Source organism: Leptonychotes weddellii, chromosome 3 (assembly GCF_054177405.1).
Source record: "Leptonychotes weddellii isolate Sample4059 chromosome 3, ASM5417740v2, whole genome shotgun sequence".
NCBI classification, from domain to species: domain Eukaryota; kingdom Metazoa; phylum Chordata; class Mammalia; order Carnivora; family Phocidae; genus Leptonychotes; species Leptonychotes weddellii.
The window spans coordinates 55,327,236-55,354,662 of NC_138371.1; the positions used below are offsets into that span (position 1 = coordinate 55,327,236).

The 27,427-nt window shown below is 40.2% G+C and overlaps 1 protein-coding gene and 1 long non-coding RNA gene across 2 annotated transcripts in view; both read right to left on the reverse strand.

Moving 5' to 3' along the window:
• LOC145720527 (uncharacterized) overlaps positions 1 to 14,412 on the reverse strand; it is a 44,339-nt gene extending 29,927 nt beyond the window's left edge. Inside the window, exons 1-2 of the long non-coding RNA XR_014143558.1 lie at positions 11,556 to 14,412; positions 3,517 to 3,732 (exon numbers count right to left, since the gene is read on the reverse strand). This is a non-coding gene — a long non-coding RNA (uncharacterized LOC145720527). The remainder of the gene's footprint in view (positions 1 to 3,516; positions 3,733 to 11,555) is intronic.
• DCAF17 (DDB1 and CUL4 associated factor 17) overlaps positions 1 to 27,427 on the reverse strand; it is a 318,055-nt gene that overhangs the window by 185,546 nt on the left and 105,082 nt on the right. The window lies entirely within an intron of this gene.

The window sequence follows — 27,427 nt, forward strand, 5'->3', positions numbered from 1 at the left end:
AGGTCGTTTTAGGGAAATATTGTTGACATCTTTAATGTCTTTTACTGAAGTTTTTAAAAAAGATTTTATTTATTTATTTGAGAGACAGCATGAGGTGGGGAGGGAGAGGGAGAAGCAGACTCCCCACTGAGCAGGGAGCCCGATGGGGGGCTCGATCCCAGGACCCCAGGATCATGACTTGAGCCGAAGGCAGAAGCTTAGCTTAACTAATTGAGCCACCCAGTCCTTTACTGAAGTTTTATGATTTTTCTCCATCAAGGACTTGCACACCTTTTGTTAGATCTATTCCAAGGCGCCTTATATTTTTTGTTGCCATTGTAATTAGCATTGTTCCTTTCCGTGTAGGTGTCGCTGAATTGTAGATTTGCAATTATGTTTTGTCTATTGACCTTAGATTGGCCTGAAAGTTTCTTTTCCCAGTTTTTGCCTGGTTTTAGAATGAAGGTTGCGCTAGCTTCAGATAATGAGTTGGACACTATGCCCGCTTTTCCTATTCTGCAAGATTTCATGTATGATTGAAATTGTCTCTTGAATGTTTGGCTGTTCTTGCCATTAGAAATAGCTGGGCCTAGTGTTTTCTTTGTTGGAAGATTTATAATTCAATTTCTTTAATGGCAATAGCAGGGTTTTCTATCTGGTGTGCCATGGAAGCAAACTGACGGGTTCTGAATGGGTTTTAGAGATTTTAAGCCCTCAGCCCCGAAGAGGTCAAGGCAGGCAGGTGAGAAGCAGACGTGGGGCTGCTCTGGCCAAGTTGCCTCTGGTCATAGGCATCCTTGTCCCTTTACCCCACTGTGCCTTTGATATATATTACTAAACTCTTTGATTTCTCCATAAAGATCTTGCATATGTTTTGTTGGATTTATTCCAAAGTGCCTCATAATTTGTCATCATTGCAATCGGCATCTTTCTTCTAATTGTGTTTTCTAAATATTTGTTGCCAAAGTATAGATTTGCAATTGTAGTTTATTGATCTGATTTATGGCCAGCTCACTAAAGTCTGTTATTAATTCTAACAGTTTTTCTATATCATAGCCCGTGTGTGTATGTGTGTGTGTGTGTGCGCGTGCCATGCTGTGAGGAAAGTTAGGAAGCATTGTCTCAGAGAAAGTCTAGCCCTAGTTTCTTCATCTATGAAATGGGATTGAAAAAGTATGTGCTTCGTAAGATTATTACGAAGATTAAACGATCTGGGTTAGGCAGCAGAACAGGAGCCAGATGCTGTGTGTAATTACTGCTAGATGTTTTCATTAGTTTTTCATCTTTCCTCTTCCTTAAGACCTTGTGTTCCTCTCCTGCAGGCTCAACTTGATGCCCCAGGCCATCAACAGTGGGTTTTGACCTTTTCTGGGTCTTCTGCCCATGTTTAGATCCCAAAGGATGCTTTGCATCCTTACTCCAGCAAAATGCAAAAACACATAATTTTGCATATAATTTGAGGAAGGTCAAGATCCCCTTATCTATATGCATGGATCTTTCCCTGCCTCCAAAAGTTTGTGGAACTAGATTAAGAATCCTGCTGTAAAACAATCCTCCTAGTTCTCTCGGGGTTTAAGCTGTGCTAGTGGGATCCCCTAGGGATTTGGTACGAATGTACTTTGCTCCTAGTCTGGCCATGACATTCTATGTCAGTTCTGATAATGAGATTCGGTCCTGCCTGTCTGACCTACAGCCTAACTTTGGTATCAGGGCCGGGTCTGACTTTCCTGTTCTTGAGCCTGCACCTTGGCAGGCTGTTCAGGACCCCCAACGTCCCAGAGATGGGGGGCTCTGCCCTTTTAAGATTAGTCCCTCTAGGACAGGGTGTCTCAGCATTGGCACCACTGACACTTTGTGCTGGACAATTTTTTATTGTGTCTGTCTGTGTGCAGGGGCTGCTGTACGCATTATAGAAGGCTTGCCAGCATCCCTGGGCTCTACTCATCAGATGCCATTAGCACCCCTCAATTATAACAACTACAAATGTCTCCAAACATTGCCACGTGTTCCCGGAGAGACAAAATCACCTCTAGTTGGGGATCACCACTGTAGGGCCCAAAGTCCTGTCACTAAGCTTGTGCCTGATGCCTAGAGTCCTGCTCTCTGCTGACAGACCTCTCTAATACCAACTACCAGCCTAGCTCTCCAAATATAACTTGCTCCTGGGTTTCTCAGGGCCACATTCTTCTTTCCAATAAAGAGGCCACTGTAATTCTTGCAACATCTTTCTGGCGCCAACAGCTTGGCTGGACTACCAATTGTTCTGTCTCAAGATGCAATTTTCTCTGGCTGGCGTGAATGACCCTCCATCCCCCACAGTTGCTAGCTTTCCTGCAGGGACGGGGTGGAGCTGATTTCAGTCTCTGGATCTGGTCGAGATCCAGTTCTTGCAAGAGGGGCTGTGTTGAGAGATAGAACAGTGAGAATGTGTTTGTTTTCCTTGGAAAAGTAATCTTCCCAGCGGTTTTATGTGAGAGAGCCTGTCCTTTTCCTACGTAAGTGCAGATAAAATTTTCTGAAGGCGATAAATTGCCCCACTCTACTGTGCAACAAGTCAGCTGGGAATGAGCCGCAGAACCACAGAATGTACAGCCTTAATAAATGCCAACAGCACAAAAGTAGTGAGCTTAGTAACAGAGCCTTAGAGAGAGTAAGAAAGATTGATTGATTGAAAGCTTCAAGCAAAGAACAGAATGAGGAAAAGAACATTGTGTAATGCTTTTCACAGAGAGCATATCTACAAACCACATGAGAAAGAGAGAGTAGAGAAAGTACTGAACAAATTATACTTCGCAGTATCCTAAACCTGGCCTAGTTAATCATAGTGGAGTAGGGGTTGCTGGGAGGGCCCAGCGCCTGAAAGGTACTCCAGGGGCTGACACAGATATTGACATTGGGAGGAAATCCACTCAAGTAGGTAAGAATGGCATGCAATGGCTCTAATCAGTTGGAAGATTATTTCTCTCCCATGTGAAAGTTTGGTGGCTTTCTTTTGTAAAGTAGTCAAGGGCCCAGGTTTTTTTCTCTCTTGTTGCTCTATTATCGCTTGAATATTGCTCTCATCTTCATGACCAGGATGTTCCCTTCCCACACCCATATTCCTGCTCGCAGAAAGAGGGAGAGAAGGAAGTCACACCCCTTCCTCTTAGAGGCATAACCCAGAAGTTGCACTCATTATTTTGGCTCACGGCCCATTGGCCAGAATTTAGCCATATGGCCACATCATATGGCCATGCCTAGCTGCAAGGGAGCTAGAGGTTCTGGAAGGCTGCATGCCCACCTAAAAATCAGAGGTTCAATTTTTCTACCACCACCAGCCTGAGCACTTCTCATTCTCAGTCTTTCCTCCAAATTCAATTTCCCAAAGCTCCAAGAAACTCTCTGGCAGATCCATTGTTGGAAGCAAAAGATGGAAAGGAAAAGAGTAGGCAAAGATGAGTCTTTTTTAACAAAAAGGGGCTGATAAACACTTAAATTCTGTTTACTCCTAAAAGAAAGGTGACTTTTAGTATAACGCCATCAGGCAGGCAAACTGACCTGATCCTGTGCTATCACTCTACAGGAAGACTTGTCAGCCAGTCGTGGTTGTGCAGTTCCAGAAAAGCCTATGGCGGGGTTGTGGGCTCCTGGACAGTGAGGGGACACATCCATGTTGAACTGGCCCTGAAGGGCAGCCAGGGTGCTGAGGCAATCACCCCGAGCAATGCTCATCTTCCAAAGGGTGAAATTTAATTTATGGACGCCAGCATGTTCCTGGGATGGAAAGAATTAGAAACCTAGATGAGAAATGTGTCTTTGGCCACACTAGAAAAGATACTCCACTGTACTGAGAGACTCTAGATTCTGTGGGGTGTGTCTCTTGGCTGGATGGTCTCAGCCGTCTTGAATATCACGAGGACCAGAGGTCTGTGGTTGTAGGACACCACAGGATTATAAGGCTGTGAAGGCAGAAGTGGAAATTAGTTAACAACTATTTACATAAAAGATATTTTGACAAGGTATATGTAAAATTTTTTTGATGTATGTCATTTTATAAGATTATCTTTTTATACTTTTAAATAAACTTTTTTTTTAAAGATTTTTTTTTTTTTGAGAGAGAGAATGAGAGAGAGAGAGCAGGAGGGGGGGAGGGTCAGAGGGAGAAGCAGACTCCCCACAGAGCAGGGAGCCCGATGCGGGACTCGATCCCGGGACTCCAGGATCATGACCTGAGCCAAAGGCAGTCGCTTAACCAACTGAGCCACCCAAGCGCCCCTAAATAAACTTTTTAAAAAAGATTTTATTTATTTATTTGAGAGAGAGAAAGAGAAAACGAGGGGGGAGGGGCAGAGAGAGAAGCCGACTCCCCACCAAGCAGGGAACCCCATGCGGTGCTCAATCCCAGGACCCCGAATTCATGACCTAAATGACCCTGAGATCATGACCTGAACCGAAGGCAGAAGTTTAACTGACTGAGACACCCAGGCACCCCCATTTAAATAAACTTTTCAAGAGTAGTTTTAGATTTACAGAAAAACTGAAAAGATAGTGCAGGGTTCCCGTATGTATCTTATACCTTTATTTTCAGAGATAAAGGAATTTTTACAGGATAGGAAGAAGCATAAACATCTGCATCTTTGTATCTTATATTTTTAAATGAAGACGTTTTTATTCTGAACATTTTAATGGAGAAATTAAGAACAAAATGAGTCAGTAGTAGAAAATTTTAAAAGGTACCATTTTCACTGTTTCACTACTCCCTGAATGTGAGATTTTTAGTAAATCACTTAACATCTTTGCACCTCAATTCTGTCACTTATAAAACAGAGATAAAACTAACATTTCACAGAGTTGCTGTGGTGACAACATAATAAAGTATATACGAAATATCTGTATGTGGACCTATTATAAAGTCTGAAACACTGATCAAATCATGGGTCTAATAATTATTCTACAGTATCTGTGGTATTTTAACTGACTGAACACAGTATGTGAGCTGACATGCAGGGGTTAATTAATTTAATTAGCTTGTCATATTGTGGGCTGTTGACTCGGTAAGGAAGGGTTGCTAAACTGATGTTAAAAAAAAAACAACCTAGAAACCATTAAATAATTAAATATCCACTTATAAAAACAAGTAGAATAATATTACTATGTGAATAAATATTATAAAAGTTTAGGTGATTTAATAATTTTCCCCCAATAAAACAATTTAATATGACTGACAAAGGATGTGAAAAAGAAATAGTTCTTAAGGGTGTGTTGGATTTACTATGCCTACTTCCTAGGATAAGGAGCAGAAAAATTGCAAGAGATTTGTGTCTGGAAGTGGATTTTATGAACCAAAGAGGGGATGAGGATTTTCCTAAATTGCTGAGGTACATGGGGATGCTTGTAATAGATTTTTTTAAGATTTATTTATTTATTTGAGAGACAGAGCGCACAAGGATGAGCGGGAGGGGTAGGGAGAGGGGGAGAGAATCCTAAGTAGACTCTGCCCTGAGCACAGAGCCCCACACAGGGCTAGATCTCATGATCCTGAGATCAGGACCTGAGCCAAAACCAAGAGTCGGATGCTTAACCAACTGTGCCACCCGGGCATCCCTGTAGTAGATTATTAACAATGATAATTATCTCTGGGTGATGGCATTTAATTCTTTTTTCTACCTTCTAACGTGTCCAAATTTCCTACAATGAACATGCATTGTTCTTTTGTAATAGAAGTTGTTTAAATGCCAATTGTCAATATTCAAAGTATATGGTGGGTTACCTTACCTTGTTAAAACAAAAACGGTGAAGTGTTTGTTTATTTATTTTTTCCTGGTAAAAAAAAATGTGATATTTCCTGGAAAATCCCACCAATCACTAAGCGTGTTCTTCACAATTCAGATTTCCAATAGGCCACCGGTGATAGTTGAAAGATTCCAATAATGAATGGAGGAAAGGGCAAGCTGCTTCATTCACATTTGGGGATCCATGATATAGCATCAGTCTCAGATATAAATCCTTGATTTTTCTCTTTTATAGAATTACTAATATGGAAAGAAAAGCTGCCTATGGTCCTCTGGAAATTAGAGAGAATGCTAAAAATAAAGAGCTAAATTTTTCTTCCAAAAGCAAGGTCCAAATGAACTGGCTTGAATAAACACATTATTGAAAATAGATAGTCATTTCAACTCTGCCCCTTTATTTGTGGACGTCATTGTGTTTTATACAATTAGGAAACGCAAAGATGAGACATAGGTATACTTGGTCTAATGGGAATATAATCTTGGTCCTTCCTGCTCAAGTGTGGTCCGCTGACCAGCAGCATCAGCATCACCTGGGAGCCAGATGGAAAACCAGAACCTCAGCCTCCACCCCAGATCAGCATTTGACAAACTCTGCATTTGACAAGATTCATACATACATTGAACTTTGAGCACCACTAATCTAGTGAATATTCGGCTAATTTTGAGCTCTCCTACCTGACAGTATTGGCTAACAGATTCAGCTGTTCTGGAGCTACTTCTGGAATGTGGAGGTAGGTCATTGGCATCAGGACTTCTGAGAAGTTCATCTTCCTGTTTGTGATTCATCTAAAGCCTGCTCAAACTGATCAGGAGTAAATATAAAAGGTGGGGCCATTATTCAAAGGAGTTATCAGAGCTTTGTGCAAAAACTGTATTACAGGAATTTATCGTAATATCTTTATAAGAATAGAATAACTGAAAACAATCTAAAGTTAGATAACAAGAAAATAAAGAAATGATGACGTATCTAATAGCCGCAAAGTAGCCATTAAAAGCCATGTCCTGGAAGAAAGTTCATTGGTATGGGAAGATGTCCACATCATATTCCCAAGTAAACAAACCGGCTACAAAACGTGGCCTGATTCCATTTTCATTCTAGAAATATACACAAGAAAAAAGACACTGCAAGGGCATGCCCCAGTGTTTCCGGGGGCTACAGATGTACAGTGCTTTTTTTGTTGTTTTATTTTCATCATGTTTTTCACATTTTCTGCATCAAGCAATTTTTCTTTTGTACAAAGAGAAAAAGAAGAGTGTCATAACAAAGAAAAGCGATCCAGACATAGCCCTGTATTTCTGGCCAGAAATAGTAGAATTTTTTTTTTAACTAGAAACTCATTTCTACTCTGATTCAATTATAACCAATACTCAGTAATGGCACTAACTTACTTTTGCCCTAGAGCAGTGGTTCTCAATCCTGGCTGTTTGTTATCATCACCCAGAGGGCTTAACCAACCAACCAATTAACACAAACCAAACAACACAAAAACCCCTGGGCACTGGGAATTTTGAAAATCTTCCCAGAACTGAAAACCACTACTCAGGATGGGTGGAAGGATATTCATTGTTCATTTCTGAAAACCATTACTACATTATGTTTTAGTTATAAAACCCTACAGTTATGTATTTTGGGTTGTTTATTAAAATACATCTTTCAAATTCCTGTCACCATCATTTATACTGATTTCAACTATATTCAACAAACATTTATTGAGCATCTAGATTATGTGTTCTGTGTGAGTCTCAAAGACCCAGGAGGTCAGGCGGAGAGATATTATTAAATCCATTACACAGAAGAGATATCCCAGATCCCACAGTTCCTTAGGCAAAGGGCTCAAATCTGTGTTCCCAGATGCCAAAGCCAGTGTTCATTCTCTCACCACATTGTTTCTAGTGTTCTACATTTATGAACAGTTGAGAGAAGGCATTTTTCTAGTTCACGGTTCTTTTTCTTTATACATCCCAAGCATGCTTAGAATGTTTATATCTGAGGAATGTGAGAAAGTCTTCCTTATACTGAAAATTAGGTGGGGCACCTGGGTGGCTCAGTCAGTTAAGCATCTGACTCTTGATCTCAGCTCAAATCTTATCTCAGGGTCTTGAGTTCATCCCCCTGTGGGGCTCCATGCTGGGTGTGGAGCCAACTTAAAAAAAGAAAAAAAAAAAAAGGCAGTGTCAGCTCCGAAATTTCTGAGGACCACTATTATCTAATCATCCTTTTAGGGGCCTAGGTGCTCAAGGGCTCAGAGCTTCTGAATCTGGGCACTGTAAGACAGAGTAAGCAGACTAGAGACTTGATGTGACATTTCCCAGCTGAGTCTGGATTTTGGCGAAAGCGCCCTACAAGAAGAGACCCCTGGTACCAGCCATATTTTACCTGCTATCATGATTCCGCCCTTTATAAAATGCAAATTGTTTGAAAGATTATCTGTTTCTTTGGTTATTGTAGATGTTGACTTCCCCTGTGCCTTCACAATATAAATGTCTTATTTAAAATTATTCACAGGCCTAGTAAATTTGGAAAATAGGCATGTTTTAAAAATAATAAAGTATTTCACCTAGTGTACCGAAAAAAACGAAGGAAAAAATGTGAGACTGCTCTAAATCCCAGCTCTAAAAGAAACAACCAAATCTGACTTTGAAACCACAACCGCCCTGTTGGTGAGGAGGAAGTCGATGGCGGCCGCAGTTGCCCATGGAGCCCCCGGTTGGCTGCCGAGGAGTTGCTGCCACCTCGTGGATATTCCAGAGAGCGCAGCCAGGGAGGCGCTTCAGCCATACTAAGGGAGCAAGGGCTTGGCAGCCCAGCTAGTCAGTCACACTTTGATAATGCTTCAGCTGAGCTCACTTACTGCCGCGGAGGACGAAAGGCCTGTGCCGCTTATTATGGGTTTGTGGTGTTTATTAATCCACGACAGTATTGTTTTTGATAGACAACCTAAGATTAAGGCTAATAAAGGACTCTGGGATTGTGGACTCAATAATTTTGCTGGCTTGAGAACAAAGAAGAAAGTCAGTAAATAGTACCTGGATCGTCCAGTAATTACTCCATCTTATAAATTACTGTTTTCTCTTATTCCAGTCCACAGTCTGTCATTCTAGAAAGTATGATATATTAATTTTTAGCTAAGCAATATCCACAGGGAGTAATCAGAGTCAGCACTACACAGGTGTTTTTCCAATGAAAAAGGTTACTATTGGAATTATTTATAAATGACATCAGAACTCTGAATACTAACAAAGTGATTTTCATCTGCTTATTAAGTATCAGGAGACAACACATGCACCAAATCATGTTGTTCTGGCTGACATTTGAAAGGTCACGCATTACCCAAGAAAGAAGCTCCCGCCCTCAAGGTGCTATCCACCTTCCTTCTTGTCCTTCTCCTTTTTTCCTTTTAAACATGATTTTAAATTTATTATGAAATAGTTTAGTCCTACACAATGCTATTAAAAATATGATATTGAGGGGCGCCTGGGTGGCTCAGTCGTTAAGGGTGTGCCTTCAGCTCAGCTCATGATCCCAGGGTCCTGGGATCGAGCCCGGCATCGGGCTCCCTGCTCAGTGGGAAGCCTGCTTCTCCCTCTCCCTCTCCCACTCCCCCTGCTTGTGCTCCCTCTCTCGCTGTGTCTCTCTCTGTCAAATAAATAAATAAAATCTTAAAACAAACAAAAAGCAGCAAGACCCATTAATATAAAAAATTAAATAAAAAAATTAAAATATGATATTGATCATGCTTGACCTCTTCACTCAGCTTAAGAAACACAGTATTATCAATACAGCTGGAGCCCTCTGTGTACCCCCACTGTGTTCCCTCCTTCTCCTTCACAGTTCCCACTTCCTAAATTTGGTGTTTATCATTCCCATTTGTTTCTTTATGTTTTTATTAATATATAATATATTAATATATAATATATTAATATAATACAAAGTATCAGTTTTCATGTTTTTAAAACTTTATTTAAATATCATTTTTCCCTGTATCCTGAGTATTTTTTTCGTTCAATGTTGTGGTTGTGAGATTCACCCATTCCACTAGTCTGCTAGAGCCACCATAACAAATTAGCCCACACGCGGTGGCTTAAAACAACAGAAATGTATTCTCTCACAGTTCTGAGGGCTAGAAGCCTGAAATCAAGGTGCCCACAGGGCTGTGTTCCCCCTGGGGCCCTAAAGGAGAAACGCTTCTTTGCCTCTTCCACCTTCTGATGGCTCCAGACATTCCTCAGTTTGTGACTACATAACCCCAATCTCTACTTCCATCCTCACATGGTCTTCTGCTGTCTTCCTCTCTTATAAGAACACTTATCATTGGATTTAGGACGCATCTGTGTAATCCAGGATGATCTCCACTCAAGATCCTTACTTACATCTGCAAAGACCCCAGACAGTACTTGGGGCAGGCAGGTTTCCAACCCATGCCCCTGACCATTGGATTCCATGGCTTCTGAGCTCAGATAGCTGGGATTGCTGCTTATTTAAAAGAAGAATATTTAATGTGGCATTGGTTTTCATGCTTAACCCATATAGGTAAAAAACTAACCAGTATTAAGAGCCTACAGTGTAAGGGAATGGTGCACTGGCCAGAGAGGCAGGAAATCTGAGTTCTGGAGTATATCCTTGATTGCCCTCCAAACTCCAAGTAACAGGATGTTATTTTGTCCCCATTCCTCTTCCAAGCCACTTTACATGATTTAACCAGCAGGGAGGTCAGTGAGAAGAAATAACCCAACCCATTCCCCAAGTTTGGGCTGGGAATTCGCAATGGGATTTTTTTAAGCACTTAACGTTTTTTTGATTACTAAAGTAAATAATCTCACAGAAATTTGGAAAATTATTTTAAGCCCACTAATCTAATCTATTTCTCATCTGCACATTTTTACAGTTGTAATCATTTGAATCCAGTTTTATAACCTACAATATATCATCATTTTCCTTGTTGCTATATAATCTTCATAAATGGTTTTTTAAAAGACAAGTATTTTTATATCTTACAATCACAGAAAATGAAACTCAGAAGACTGGTCTACTGAAGGCCCCAGAGTTAGGCAGTGATAAAGCTAGGGACCATAAAGCAACTGTAATTTATAATGCATAAAATGTTGTAACTGTTACAAGGTTTTGTTTAGATATGTGGATATTTCTAGTAGAGATTTGCAAATCAGTACCTGGGTATCTGCTGCTTCACAAACCACCCCAAAGCTTAGTGTCTTAAAACAATGACTGCATTTATTTCTCACATGAATTGTAATTTGAGCAGGGCTGAGCAAGGACAGTTTGTCTTTGCTCCCTTTGCCCCCAGTAGAGATATGGCACCCCTATCATCTGGGGTGGCTTGAGACTGATGGCTGAGGCCCTCAGGAAACTCGTTTACTCACAGTTTGCTGGTTCATGCTGACTGTGAGCCGGGACCTCAGCTGCAGCTGGGGCCAAACACCTATTCATGGCCTTTTCATGTGGCTGTTGGCTTCCTACTAAAATGGCAGCTGGGTTCCAAAGACAAACATCCCAAGAAAAAGAAAACAAGGTGAAAGCTGTCTCTCGTTTTGTAATCTTGTCTGAGAAGTAACACAGTATCACTTCTGCCATATTCTATTTGTTAGAAGCAAGTCACTGAAGCCAACTATGATTCAAAGAAAGGGAAATTAGGCTCTATTTTTTGTTGGGAAGAATTTGAAATAATTTATGGATATGTTTTAAGATGATCACAACTCACCCACTGTACATAAATAATTTACATTTTCCCCTACATGCAAAATACACTCATCACCCAACACACGCACACACGCACACACACCCCATACCTAGACCACTTAAACGTTGCACCTGCTGTAGCCTCACACTCAAGCTTGAGGGTCATGATCTGCACACATAAATCAGGTGCAGGTGGAGCAGAGGCTCCTTGGGTACTCTGCTCCAGATGCAGCTCCTCTCAATCTGAAGGCCAATGAATCAAGAGACAAGCCAGCTGCCAACCACGTCTAATATACGGTGGTGGGACACGCCCAGGATAAGCACTATACACACTTCTGTTCAAAAAAGAAAAACAGGAGGCATACAGCCATCCCTGGTACACAAGAGCTCCGAATCCCACCTGAGCTCAATCCTCCAATTCCTCAATTAGGACTCAGCGCTACTTCCTGGAAGTAGCTTTTGGCTCCGCCCACTGCACCCCTGGTTCCATCCTTGGAGCCAGTCTTCCTTCTCCACTGAAAGAGCCCATGTTTACCGCTCATAGTTCTTTAGGTGGCTCTCAGACCTTAGAAGTCTGGGGATCCAATAGCCAGACTGTCCCTCTCAGTCTAGAATGATTGTAATTAAAAAAAAAAAAAAAAAAGTTGTGGGCTTCTTATGAATCAATGTATCAGCAACTCAGGCAAAAGCTACTCCCATAAATCTCGCTTAGCCATTCTTTACCTTAGATTCTCCAAAGCTGCTGTCTGGTAACCCCCTTTCCATTTGTGGGCCTTTTCCTCCACTTGCAAACGTCGACAAAGCAACACCTGAAATCTTTGCCAACACTTGCTAGTGTTAGTCACACTGGTGGCCTCACCTTTGAACTGTGGTTTCCTGAGATCACTCTGAATCCGATCTTTACCTGGAAGCCATTTCATTTGCCATTTGGAGAGGTGGGAAAAGAGAAACTGTTATTGTCCAACCCGGCAGTTCCTGGGTCCTTTGTACGCAACAGTTCTTTCTTATCTCTCTCCTCTTGCATTTTGCTGTAGCCAGGGAAAAACCAGGCAGCCCCTGTAATACTGCCTTAGGTCATTCTGTTAATCTGTATATTTTCTGTTTTCCATATTACCACAGATCGACAGTGTTGCTGAACTTTCTACCACTTTATGACAGCTCCCAATAACATTTTCCTTACTTTCCCGTCAACCCTCACCAATAACCTCTTCAAAAGCCATGAAGCTGGAGCGCCTGGGTGTCTCAGTCAGTTAAGCGTCCAATTCTTGATTTCAGCTCAGGTCATGATCTCACGGAGGTGAGATGGAGCCCCGTGTGGGCTCTGCATTGGCTTTGGAGCCTGCTTGAGATTCTCTCTCCTTCTCCCTCTGCCCCTTCCCCCACTACTCTCTAAAATAAATAAATAAATCTTAAAAAAAAAAAAAAGCCATTAAGCTTCCACTAACAATTTCTTGAAGACCTTCCCAAATTCTGCAGTCTGACCAGTCCTGAAGTCATTGCTACATGTTTTCAGTTTTGTCATGGTACCAAAATCTGTTCCAATTATTTGTTGCTGCACAACAAACCACCCAAAAATGTAATGGCTTAAACTAGTAACAGTATCTATTTGCTCATTACTCTATAATTTTGGGAGAACTTGGAGGAGACAGTTTCTGCTGTGCTCAGTGTCAGCTGGGGTGGCTCAAAGATTGGGGGATAGAACAATCTGAAAACTCATTCACGTGTCTGGAAGCTGATGTTGGTTGTCATCTGGGAGTTCATCTGGAACTGTTGTTGGAATACTTATGTGGGATCTTTCCTTGTGGCAGCTTGGCTTTTCCACCAAATGGTGAAGTGGTTGGGTTCCAAGAGCAATCATTCCAGGGGAGAGAGCCAGGGAGAACTTAGTCTCAGAAGTCACATGGTATTATTTCTGCCACATTCCATTCTTTAGACATGAGTCACGAAGTCTGGGACATGTTTAAGGGAGGGAATTGGATTCTACCTCTCGATGGGAGGAGTGTCAAAAAATTAAAGAACCTGTTTATAAAACCACCAATAAAAAGGTATTCTTAGCTCCATTCTACAGATGTAGAAGCTGTAATTCAGAAATGGACTTGCAGAAATGGACTTGCTGAAGATCAGTGAGGGATAAGGCTTGGGATCAAGTGTACTTCACATATCTCATTGCATAATATGTAATGTACAATCTATAAAGCATAATGCTACAGCCTTTTACTTAGGAAAGCAGAGATGTATGTGTGTGAAGGAGAGGGAGGTAAGGGCAGAAGTTTTCTAACAGGCCTTTGCACATACAAAATACTCCAATAATGTTAGAATCTATACAGAGCACCTGGGCGTGCATGTAATAGCTGAAAAATCATCAAATGGCACATTTCTGGATTCCAAAGAGTAAATATTAATAATTTCAATTGAGCTTTCTTAGCTTTTTAACACAAGTAAAGGAAATATATAGTTATGAATCATAGAACATTATTACTTTTTTGTATAATGAAAAATGAGTTTCGTTTGCTGTTAGTGTTCTTTTAATGAATCAAACTGTCATACTGGCCAGGAACATCTTCAGTCCTGACCTCAGAGCCTCTAACTAGGTTTGATTTACCCCTTGACCGCTGTCTACTTTGACACACAATGCACTTCTACTTTACTACCCCCATATTTGGCTAAGATAACTGAGCACGGTGGAGTTCTTTAAAATAACATGACATTGTTTCAACTAGTTTGTTTCCCATGACATTGGGTGGGCTCTTTGGAGTCTCATAAAGAGGGAATGTGCTCACCAAATTTTGCCCAAAGGAATTTTTGTTCTCATAGTTAAATTTCTGATTAGCGGTCAGTTTTCCTTATTGATTATCTCATATTTCTTTTTCTTCTTTTTTAAAGATTTATTTATTTATTTGAGAGGGAGAGAGAGAAAGTGAGAGGGCAAGGGAAGGCGCAGAGGGAGAAGGAAAGAGAGAATCTCAAGCAGACTCCACACTCAGCGCAGAGCCCAATGTACGGCTCCATCTCAGGATGCTGAGATCATGACCTGAGCCAAAATCAAGAGTTGGACGCTTAACCAACTAAGTCATCCAGGCACCCCTATTTCTTTTTCTTTCTTATTTAATTAATTAATTAATTAATTAATTAATTAATTAATTTGAGAGAGAGCGAACATGAGAGAGAGAGCATGAGCAGGGGGGAGGGGTAGATGGAGAAGAAGACGCAGACTCCCCGCTGAGCAGGGAGCAGGATGTAGGACTCGATCCCAGGACCCTGGGATCATGACCTGAGCTGAAGGCAGACACCTAACCAACTGAGCCACCCAGGCACCCCTTTATCTTTTTCTTACATTTATCCATGTCTGTGTGAGTTTGCATCTGAGTGTGAGTACATGTCCTTATGTGAGCATTTTTCAGTTAGTTTGTTTTCTAGTTGTTTATTACTGGTGGCCCTTTAAATTTTCTTGGTAAGCATGTTGCTGTGCAATGAGGAAAAACAATCAAATTATGATATACCAAAACCAAAACAAAATGCTGTGCCTAGCAATGTATCTAAATATCTTCTGAGAAGTATAAAAATAGCTTTTCCTGACACTATTATGTCCTTTATGTCCATGTTTATCCTGTGTAGTTTTTCTGGAACAAAACACCAGTCTCTATTGATTTTGGCCCATGTTTCCCATATTTGTTAAAATACATGATCTTACCATGGATTTTACTAAATATTCAAGGACAAAGATGTTTGGCTCGATCTCTCCCTCTCTTGCAATAATAGAAAACACAGGAACATTGTTTGGTTCAGATTGTTCTTGCCTGAAAAGAATAATGAATGGTACATTGAGGGAAAATAAGGCATTTAGACTATTATGCTTAGGAATTTATCAACATGATCTTTAATTTTCCCCATTGCTTTTGCTGGGGATTATCCCCTTTGCCCCCTCCTTCCAAGTTGTTCTAAGCCAAGTGGATTCCAATCTGGTCCCTCTCTAACTCTTCATTCAGTTTATCCCTTACCCCAGTCTTGCCTCCTCTGTCACCTTTAAAAAGCCCACACTAATTTTCTCTTATTTCTGGAAGTCTCAATACTTAGATTACAATAGTTCTGCTCCACTCTCAAGCCTTGAAAATTCTGGATAATTCTGTGTTGAAGTATGGCAGTGGTGGTATAAATTAAATTGGGGGAAAGTCTATAAAATAACATAGATTTGTAGCATTCTAGCATGAGCCTAAGGCAGTGCTAATGAATAGTGCCTATGCACACAGGAGTGCTTCCATGAATCATTGGTGAGTGAGTAAGAAGGGCCTGTTTTTGCAGAGGATGGAGAGATCAAGTGGCTTGTCCAAGGTTACATTCCTGGACCATGACAGAGTTCTACAAGAATCCAGATCTTTCTGTTTTATCCAGTTTGGATGATTCGATACAGACCAGTTTACAGTAATTTACATTACCTTTGGAAGACTTGGGGATGTTGATGCCTCTGGGGACCTGAGGATCATCAGTGCTGCAAAAGCAAGTGGGTCCCCAGGCTGGTCTGGTGTCTGACCAGGTTGGGCTCTGGCAAATGCTTTGGTTCTGCTTTCCTGGTGTTGACAAAGCACTTACTTTAGTTTTAAAAATATTATCTTTTATTTCTTTTTAAATTAGACAAAACAAAGATTTGGATGATGTCAAACAGGCAGATGGATTTCCTTTTTGTTTTAAAGATTTTATTTATTTATTTGACAGAGAGGGAGAGAGAGCACAAGCAGGGGGAGCAGGAGAAGCAGACTCCCCACTGAGCAGGGAACCCTATGTGGGTCTTGGTCCCATGACCCTGGGATCATGACCTGAGTTGAAGGCTTAACTCACTGAGCTGCACAGGTGCCCCATGGATTTCTGATAATACATATTTTAAAGTATTTGTGATATTTTCTTAGTACAGATATAATACATGTTGATTATAGAAAATGCAGATAAAATAAAAAGAGGGATATTTAAAATGCCCATTATTCTACTCTGTCTCAATGAGAACTATATAACCATATATATTATGAACATTAACATTTACAAGTTGTTTATATGCTGTTTATTTTCTTTATTAATATTTAATGAACAGTTCTCTATATTGTTAAATACTCACCTGTGGTGTAATTTTTGGCGATAGTTTTTTAATAGTATGACATTGTATTTGTCCATTCTCTTTCTATTGGACATTTTTTCCAAAGACAAGAAATCTTTAAAGATGATTCGCCATAATGATAGTAGTGATTTTCAGTCTCCTGTTGCACCTCGCCCACAACCCAGTGCTCTGGATATAAGAGAAAGAGAGCATGGCTGTGTACACTGGGCTGCCTCTGGGAACAAGGATCCACCAGAGCTTTGGAGGAAAACAGAACTTGACCATCTGACCTCAGTGCCCTTTTCCTAGTCTTGAGGAAACACAGATTTTCATAAATCTTGTGGGTCTCCTTCTCCAAATCAATCAAATATTTGTACTTGGTAAGGTCAGGAACCAGGGAATTGAATGGAGGTGAGGAGAACAACTTTATAAATTTAATATAATCTTGCAGGGTAGAAATAGAATTTAAAAAAAATCTTTTTAATGAAGCAAAGAAACACATATCCAGTTTTGCATGCTGGTTTAAACTGACAAATCGTGTGTTAGGGAGGGAGGGGTGTGTGTGTGTGAAAGAGAGAGAGAGATTCAGAGAGAAAGAGAGAATGGGCATGGAGGTAGAAGGCGAAGTGAGGAGGGGATGACTTTCCATCCCATGGGACCTGAATCATAATCACCACTCCATACTTCTGCACACCCTTGACTTGTACTTTTGCTCCCTCTCTGGTGAATAAAGTCACACTTGAAAGCTAATACTTCCCTTTCCTTGGCCCTCTTTTGCTTTCCTTCCTCCATTTGAGTGTTCCAGGTGAGTTCACAGGGCCCAGAATCTTCCATAGTCTGCTAGGCACATGAGGGGAAATAGGAGTTCTGATAGAAGAGGGAGGGACCTGGGTCAAGCTGGGAGAGACAAGGATGCTTCCACTTCTCTCCATGTCCCTCCAGCTGGGCCACAGTGGAAAAGGAAAGAACGGTGAGTGGCTCCTGGACTCCAGCCTGCTTATCTGTGTGTGCAGGTACTAAGCTGGAGGCTTACGAATAGATAGATTCATATGAATAGATAGTGGTACATGTAAAACATTTATTTGGACTGGGCTTCAGGTTAAATTTCAACCATAACATTGCCCAAATGGAGGAAATGCTTATGTAAGATTCTGACCCTGAGGCTGAGGGTCAGATGTTCTTCTTCTAGTTGAGACTGAAAACCCACATGACTCCACTCAGCCTGGAAATCAGTAGATACTGAACCAATCAGAGATGGCCAGATGTAATTGAAAGTCAATCAGAAAACCTCCTCCACCTCCAAAAATCCCTCCCTAGTGGAGCACTCATCAATCACTCATGAACTTCCTCTTCTCACTCTGTGAAGCTCACTCTTTTCCCCCCTCACAGGAGGAAAGTGATGGTAGCTGACTCCCTAACTATATTAAGATCTGAATAAGAAAACTTAGGTAATTTTATAGGTGTTCTTTGTCTTTTTTTGAAAAAAACATGCATACCCTCTCATCCAGATTTGCAATCTGCATTAGAATGTTGGGCTATCTCCAACAAGGACAGAGACGGGCAGATTGTGGGAGCTAATACAGCTCGCTTATACAGCATCTTCTCCATCCAAATCTGCCCGTCCTTAAAATGGGTAGCCTTACGGGTCATACCTCCCTGGTGAGTGAGGAGGGCCCTTTTCAGCTTATACTCTCTTCTCCTCTTTTCTAGCTGCCTAAAGCCTAACATTCTGTAATTAAAGATTTATTCTCTGGGGACCAAGACTGTCCTCTGTGCAGCAAATTATCATGGAAGAAAGTCCACATCTCTGTAAGAAAAGATATGGACCCAGCGGAGGTACACAGCAAGAAGTCATCTTAGCTCTAGTCTAAGGACTACCTAAAAAGGCAAAAGATCCTCTTAAAGGAGAAATGCCATAGGTATCACCAGACTTCTAGGTGCTGGCTAAGGACAGAGCAAATGCCCTGCAGACTGGAGATGCCCTAGTTGCCCAACAGCCTCTGGAGCTGCGGGCCTAACCCAGCACAGCAGTAGCCTCTCTATCAATCCCCCTGCCATTTGAACAGCTAGCTAGCCTGTCTCTCTACCCCCCCTTCTTTTTTTTTGTTCTCTCCACCTGTTTTCCAGGTGGAGGCAGACACTAGTCTTCTGTGGGCACATATCACGCTCTCCAAGTGGTCCCAAGAAAATTCCTTCAAATTAGAGGTGCCCTCCTTAGTTTCCATCTTGCCATGCACATTAATGCGAATGGCTTTTGTTGAAAGAAAAATAGTAAGGTGAAGGCACTGAGGAACTAGGGAGTGAAGAGATTAAGAAAAAATGCCAGTGATCCAGGAAGGGAAATTCAATTCGGCCTAAGGCCAATCAACGGTCCCTACTGTCCAGCCACAGTGGGGGCAGCAGTTCTCACCTGTTCTGCTCCCTATGCTCCTTACTCTTATCCACCACGGACCATCCCTCTTGCTATCATAGCCTGCTTATCTTGTTGATCAACCTTTCATAGACGTTCGATATATATCTACGTGGCCCTACCATAAGCCTAGGAGTACAAATCCCAGCCCCCCAACACTTAACAGAAATCAGGGAGGAAGAGATAATGAGCAATAGATACAGTCTGATAAAAAGAGTTAGGGGCAAGAATAGGGTTCTTCCAACGCTGTGAGGAGAAACACTTCACTCAGACCAAGGAATGGCAAAAGTGAAGAAGCAGGAGCCAGGGAGGTAGTGGTTCCCTGCTAGGCTTAGGACTAATCTGTGCCCTATAATAGATGACAAGATGGTCAGGATCTGGTAAAACAGACCTAAACAACACCTTGCTAAATTCAACATCTCCTCTAAAACTCAGATCAAGGCGCGCCTGGGTGGCTCAGTTGTTAAGCGTCTGCCTTCTGCTCAGGTCATGATCCCAGGGTCCTGGGATTGAGGCCCGCATCGGGCTCCCTGCTCCGCGGGAAGCCTGCTTCTCCCTCTCCCACTCCCCCTGCTTGTGTTCCCTCTCTTGCTGTGTCTCTCTCTGTCAAATAAATAAATCTTTTTAAAAAAATAAAATAAATACAAAAAATAAAACTCAGATCAAGTTTACTGGCTTGAAGAACAAGAGAACAAAATTCAATGTGACCACAGCAGCTTGAAACTAAGCGGAGAGTCCTGGAAAGAAGAGAACCTCTAAGAAGAGCCTTACATTCCACACATTAACTCTACTCACATCTCTGGCTAACCTGGAACTATGTAAGCAATGCATCTAAGGCTAAAAGAACAGAGCAGAGGTTTCAGCTGCGCTTGCTTCAGGGTAAACAGAGTGTACAGATTGAGTCTTAACCAACTTAACTGCTTATTAAAACAAAAAGTCAGGGGCACCTGGATGGCTGAGTTGGTTGGAGGTCTGACTCTTGGTTTCAGCCCAGGTGACAATCTCATGGGTTGTGGGATTGACCCATGCAGGTTCCTCGCTCAGCGGGGAGTCTGTTTGAAAGGTTCTCTTCCTTTGCCCCTTCCCCCAATCCCCCACATGCATGCTCTCTCTCAAAGTAAATAAATCTTTAAAAAAAATATATTCTTTAGAGGAATATAACATAACTAGAGTCTCTTCAACCATTCTCAATGTTCAATTCTCTTCATAGTTCTCAAGGATACAATAAAAATTGGTAGACATACAAAGAAAAACTAAATGTAGCCCATATTCAAGAGAAAAGGACAATCAATAGGAATGCATCTCAAAATGATCCAGACGTTGGGTTGAATAGACAAAGATTATAAAGCAGCTATTGTAACTATGCTCAGGGATATGCTTGAAATGAATGGACACAGAAATCTATAACAAGACATATCATAATCAAATGTCTAAAAGAAAAAAGACAAAGAAAAATCTTGAAAGCAACGGGAGGAAACAACCTCCTTATAAAGGAAAAACAATGTAAATTACCACAAATTTCTTATCAGAAACTATATTTTTCAAGTGCTGAAAGAAAAACTGTCAACCCATAATTCCATGTTCACTGAATACATTATTCAAGAATGAAGAGGAAATAAAGTCATTCTCAGATGAAGGAAAACTTAGAGAATTTGTTGCCAGCAGACCTAACCTAAAAGAATAGCTAACAAAAGTTCTCTAAATAGAAAGGAATCTTGGAACATCAGGAAGGAGGGAAGAACAATGGAGAAAGTAAATATTTGGGGCAAATACCATAAATTTCCTCCTTAATGGGTTTTCTAAATTTTTTTTGATGGTTGAAGCAAAAATTATGATACTGTTTGTTGTGATTCTCAATAGATAGACAACTATGTTCTAAATGGAGAGGGTAAAAGGATGTAAATGGTGTGGGGGAGGGGTGGTGGGTGTGAATATAAAGGAGTAACATGAGAGAGATATTTGTGGTGATGCAAGAGTTCTGTATCTTGATTGTGATAGTGGTTTCACAAATCTACACATGATAAACTATCATAGAATTATATACATATATTATACCAATGTCAATTTTGTATTGTTATACTTAGGTAGGGTATAATCATTGGTGCAAACTGGATCAGGAATATACAAGACATCTCCATACTATCTTTGCAACTTCCTGTGAATCTATAATTATTTCAAAATTAAAAGTTTTCTTTAAAAGTAAAGGAAAGGGAATATAAAATATCTATAGAAATGTAAAATGACCTGAGCTTTCATATAGTTAAAAATGTGTATAATTAAAAAAAATAAATAACAGAGTCTCCCTGACCTGGGAACAATATAAAAAAGTCAAACACATTATAAGTGGAATTTTAAAATGAGAAGAGAGAATGGGGCAGAAAACTATTTGAAGACATCATAGTTAAAAATTTCTCAAATTTGATAAAAGACATCAATTTATAGATTCAAGAAATCAATGAGCTCAAAGTAAGATTAAAAAAAAAAAGTCTCACCCAGATATATCATAATTAAACTGCTAAAAGCCAAAAATAAAGGGAAAATCTTGAAAGCAGCCAGGAACAAAAGACACCTTATATACAAGGGAACAATAATACAAAGGACTACTGTTTTAGCATCATAAATTATTGAGGCCAGAACACAGTAGAAAGACATCTTTGGCATGCTGCACCAAAAAGTCTGCCAACCCAAAATTCTATATCCAGTGACTATATTCTTCAAAAATGAAAATTATATAAATATTTTTAGAAAAATAAAAAGAAGAAGACTTCATCATTAATTAGCAGACCTGCACTAAAGAAATACCAAGGGAAGTTCTTCAACAGGAAGGTAAATGATGCCAGTTGGAAACATAGACTTCAGGAAGAGTGATGAACACTGGAAATGGTAAATATGTGGGTAAATTTTAAAAGGCTATTTTTTTTACTTCTTTTCTCTTTCTCGTTCTTTCTTTTCTTTCTTTCTTCTTTCTTTCTTTCTCTCTTTTTCTTTCTTTTTCTTCCTTTCTTTCTTTTTTTGCTGAGAAGATTTTAAAATTTGAAATACAGCCTGAGCAATATGAGTACAGTACTTCTTTATTTCTTTAAATCACATATAACTATATAAAGCAAAACTTTTAACTCTATGTTATGGGTTTATAACATATGTAGTTATAATACATATGATAAGAGGACAAAATTTGTTCAGTATTTATAAACCAATCAATGTATTTCACCACATTAACAAAATTAAGGAAAAAAACAATATGATTATTTCAGTAAATGCAGAAAAATCATTTGACACAATGTAACCATTTAATTCATGGCTTAAAAAAAACTCAGCAAATTAAAATTTCCCAACCTGCTGAAGGTCATATATGACATTTAATGGTACAATATTGAATGCTTTCCCTCTATGATAGTGAACAAACTAAGAATGTCTACCCATTCCAATTTACTGATGTTTGCAATGTTTTGAAATGTATAAAAATTTAAGATGGAGTATGTGGCAAATAAAGGGATGAATAGATAGAAATGTGATAAAGCAAACATAGCAAATTGCTAATTATAGACTCTAGGTGGTTGGTATGTACATGTTCACTCTGTAATTCTTTCAACTTTTCTGTATGCTTGAAAATATTCATAATAAGGTGTTGGGGAAAAGATCTGTAAAGTCCTCCCTTTAAAAAAAACAAAAACAAAAACAAAAAAACCTGTTTAACTTTGTTTGATCCTGTGTTTCCCAAACTTCTTTTCTCAGCAAAACAAAACAACAACAAAAAAATCCTTAAGGAAAATGTAATAAACCCTGCAGAACACATTCTGGAAAGTACTTCCTATCTCTCTCTCTCTCTATCTATCTATCATCTATCTATATATGATTTTGTTTATTTATTTGAGAGAGAAACAGCACAAGCTGGGGGAGAGGCAGAAGGAGAGAGAGAGGGACAAGCAGACTCCCTGCTGAGCGGGGAGCCTGAGGTGGGTCTTGATCCCAGGATCCAGAGATGATGACCTGAGCTGAAGTCAGACGCTTAACTGGCTGAGCTACCCAGTTGCCCCGAAAATACTTCCTATTTAGATTTAGTCTATCCCCAATTAGGTTTTTAAAATAAGAGTACTGTATTACATCCATTGCTGCATAACAAACCTCCCCCAAACACAGTGGCTTACAATAAGGATAATTTATTATTTTTCTCATGATTCTGTGAGTTGACTGGAGCTCAGCTGGGTAGTTCTGCTGATCTCATTTGGAACCTCTCGTGCATCTGAGCTCATCTGGGGCTGGAACATCCAAGATGACTTCTTATTCTCCAGGGTCTCTCTTTGAATGGACTTCAGGTGGCCTAGTCCAGACTTCCTCAATAGCATACTGGCTGGACTCCAAGAGGAGGAAATAGAATGTGAGTTCTCTTAAGGTGTGGGCTCAGATTCTCAGAATGTCACATCTGCATTCCATTGGCTAAAGGAAGCCAAAAGGCCAGCCCAGATTCAGGGAAGAGGAAATAGATTTCATCTCCTGCTATAAAGAGCATCGTGTGCATACAGGAGAGGAAATGATGGCGGTCATTCTGGAGATGATCTCTCGTGGTGGCATACCAGAATTTCCATTTTGCTTTGTTAAAGATATTTAAACTTCATAAATGAATAGGTGGTGGTTTATCTTACCATATCAGTCTTTGCTTTCTGGATTACAGAGTTTTGTAGGTAACAACTTTTGAGTGCACTGAAGTGTTGGTTCAAGGTTATAGTGAAAAGCATTAGAAATTTAAGAGCCAGAAGATCTGCGTGTATATTCTGACTGCTGCTCACCAGCTGGGTGACTTGGGCAAACATTTAACCTTTCTGAACCTAAGTGTCCTTGTGTGTAAAGCAGGATTCATGGTATTTAACTCACTGAATTTTATTTAGGGCCAAAAAAGAGACTGAAATCTCCCATAATGCCCAGAGGAGCAGTTCCAGTGGAACTGAATCCATTGCAGTCCTGAGGAACCCTCAGCAGGATTTCCTGGATCTTCACTCTGGCATCTGCCATTAATTTGAGTTGGCCATCCTCCCCAAGACTACTCCACTGCCCACTGGTGTTTCCTATTATTACCTGCCAAGTCTTCCTCTCTACCACATAGGTATTTTCTCTTTACCACATAGTTCTTGATTTCTTATCATTTCAGCCTGTCATGAACAATCATGGCCCTACCTCATGGTCCAGACCAGGAATTGGCAAGCTTTGGTCTATGGGACCAATGTGGCCTGCCACTGTTTTTATAAATAAAGCTTTATTGGAACATAGTCATACTCATTCATTTACTATTGTCTGTGGCCCCTTTTGGCTACAACGGCAGAGTTGAGTAGTTGCCACAGAAACCATGTGGTCCACAAAACCTATTTGGCTCTTTACAGACAATTTCCTGATCCCTGGGGTCTAGCTTTCCTCAGGGCTCCTGTCTCTAGGTATTCATTTAACTTCTGTTCTCCCTGACTTGGTCTTGAAGTACTTCCCAATTCAAATTCTCTGAAATGCTCATTCCTCCATCTGAAATGAAATGAAAGACGGACATTTTCATTTCATACCAGGCCACTTCACAGTGCCTTGGCCAGCTATATAGAGAGGCCACATACGAGTGGCATGTTATCTCCCACTCTCATCCCATTAGCTGTGGCTGAGGAAACGCAGGTGATATGTAGTCAGTAAAACAGAGCTGTGTTGGGAAGGCTGGGCATGGTGGACAATGTAATTGTCCAGTACAACTGCAAATTAAATTAAATGAGCTAATATATGTAAAATTACATTAAAAAAATCACATGTTAGTGTGTTTGAGCCATATATTTATAAAGTATCGTAAGTACTTGCCAATTAAGGTCAATTTGAAATAAAATACAGTACCCCTGAAATTAATAATATAAATCAATGACAGACTATGATGTAACATAAAAATTCAATTTACACACAATGTTATAGCCCTATTGCATAATAGTATATGTAATATTATGGTGTTATTATAGCTACACAATATAAAATGCCGTTAACATTTCTCAGGAGACAAAAAGTAGGTGAAAAAAAAGACTACATAAGTGGTTAAATTAAGATTGGAGGACTATTGGCACTACTTAGACGTGACTAATCCTTTTTTGTTATTTGGGGAAAAAAAATCCAACAATTCATCCATAATGAGTTCTGTACTTTCTCAAGGATGAGTAACTGTAAACACAGAGTTCTGTAATAATCGGCTCTTTTAAGAGGCCCTCCTTCCATGCTTTTCCAACTTAAACTGTCATCTGCTTTGGTTGCCTAAACCTATGGCTCTAGTTCTGCTCCTGTGCAGAGGAGGATACCCTGGCAGTTTTGAAACAATCCTCTCATCCTCCCAGCAATGGAAAAATATGGTACTCAGAGTACACTTTATTAAAAAAAATCTGACAGCATTTTCAATAAAGAAACTTAAGGGCGCCTGGGTGGCTCAGTCGTTAAGCGTCTGCCTTTGGCTCAGGTCATAGTCCCAGGGTCCTGGGATCGAGCCCCGCATCGGGCTCCCTGCTCTGCGGGAAGCCTGCTTCTCCCTCTCCCACTCCCCCTACTTGTGTTCCCTCTCTCGCTGTGTCTCTCTCTGTCAGATGAATAAACAAAATCTTAAAAAAAAAAAGAGAGAGAAACTTAAAAATCTTTTTTTCTTTCCCCAAACGAACAAACAAAAAACCATGGGACAGAAACTTGCAGAAGAATAACTACACCTTCCAGCTTGGACAAATGGTTAACACACACAGATAGCTTCCAAAATAACTTTTATTACTATATAAAAACAAGTCAAGGAAAAAATAGATGCATATTTTTTTCTACAAAATTATAAAATACTTGGGCTACTTCATGTTTTTCCATAAGAAGGCAGATTTAAACACAGTAATCTTTTCCACTTAAAAGTTTTCAGGTATCTCCTAAGGGACAAAGAATAATAGTTTTCTTTTTTCTCTACTTTCCTATGTGCCGCTCTGAGACAGAGCAGTTACAGTTGTCTGTCAGGATTCTCTAAGAAAGGACATAACAAGATAAAAAATCCTACCACACGGCAATGAAGTTAGCATAACACTTTACTCCTTTCTTTGAGTTTTTAGATCTGGCAGTGGTAGTCAACAGGTATGGTACTGCAATTCTCGACTCAGCAGGGGAAAGAGCCTAATTAAAAACAAGACATTCTCTTTATTTTGTCCTTTAGAAAACAGAAACCATTGTCCGTATTCCTGAAAAAGTCCAATTGCCTTCTTTGTCATTTGATTGTAAGGTCTGAGATGCTGTTTCTAACCAGCGCGGCTTAAATGAAACCACACAAGGCGAGGTAAGGAAAGTGTTCTGGAAGGTGAATTCAGTCTGACACAGAAGCACAGGAAGCTATACGCCTTGGAGAACATTAATTCAAAAAGCATATTCATTTGAGTTTCTCAATAAATCCTTCCAGAGGAAAGGCTTTAGTGTTGATTTAGATGAGTGTTAAAATAAAGCTCCCCCCAACCCACGGCCCCTGAAATTAGATTATGGGGTAAGCCGAGCCAGACTACCTCTGCTGATGATATAAGCTATAATTACTTGGGAAGATTTCAATCACTGTTTTGGAAATGATACCTAAGGCTTTCTTCTCCCTTTTTTTTCCTGTGGACTTTTTAATGAGATATTTTGGGGAGAAATGGCTTTAGGTAGGAAATACCAGCTTTTGAAAGATAAAGGTACAATTACCATTAGAATAAAAAGCCCATTAAAAGAAGTGTCTCGGAAAGGTTTTCTAGATATATTTTACAATGCATTGTTTTCATAAAGGTTGAGGAAGAAAGAAGTTCTTATAATATCCGTAAGATTGCTCTCACATTAGCCCACGAGAGAGAAAGTAAAGGGCTGAGATGATGGGTGCTCAAATACTTTGCAGTGGAATAGAATATTCTCATGCCAAGTCCATAATTAACTTTTCACTAGTAACCTCTTCCTTGGCCTTCGTAAAATGGAATGGCAGCTTCAATCATTGGTGCTGTCGCTAAGCCCTTTTCCCCCAACAAACTGCTGGAATTTTGGGCACCTCTATATAAAGAAACATCCATTTACCAAAAATATGTTTGTGTGTGACAGTGCAATTATTCCTTCCACTTGACCCCAAAATTGTAGCATGCTCTACCCATATTGAATTTAATTGTGCCTACTATGTGATACCAGGCATTGGGCTGGGCACTGGGCATACTTATGACACTGTTACCAATTTCGGAAATAGAATTAAATAGGGGGGCGCCTGGGTGGCTCAGTTGGTTAAGCAACTGCCTTTGGCTCAGGTCATGATCTCAGGGTCCTGGGATCGAGCCCCGCATCAGGCTCCCTGCTCGGCAGGAAGCCTGCTTCTCCCTCTCCCACTCCCCCTGCTTGTGTTCCCTCTCTCACTGTCTCTCTCTCTGTCAAATAAATAAATAAAATCTTTAAAAAAAAAAGAATTAAATAGGACGAAAAGAGTATTTTGGCAAGAGAATCTTCAATGGTTAGCCATG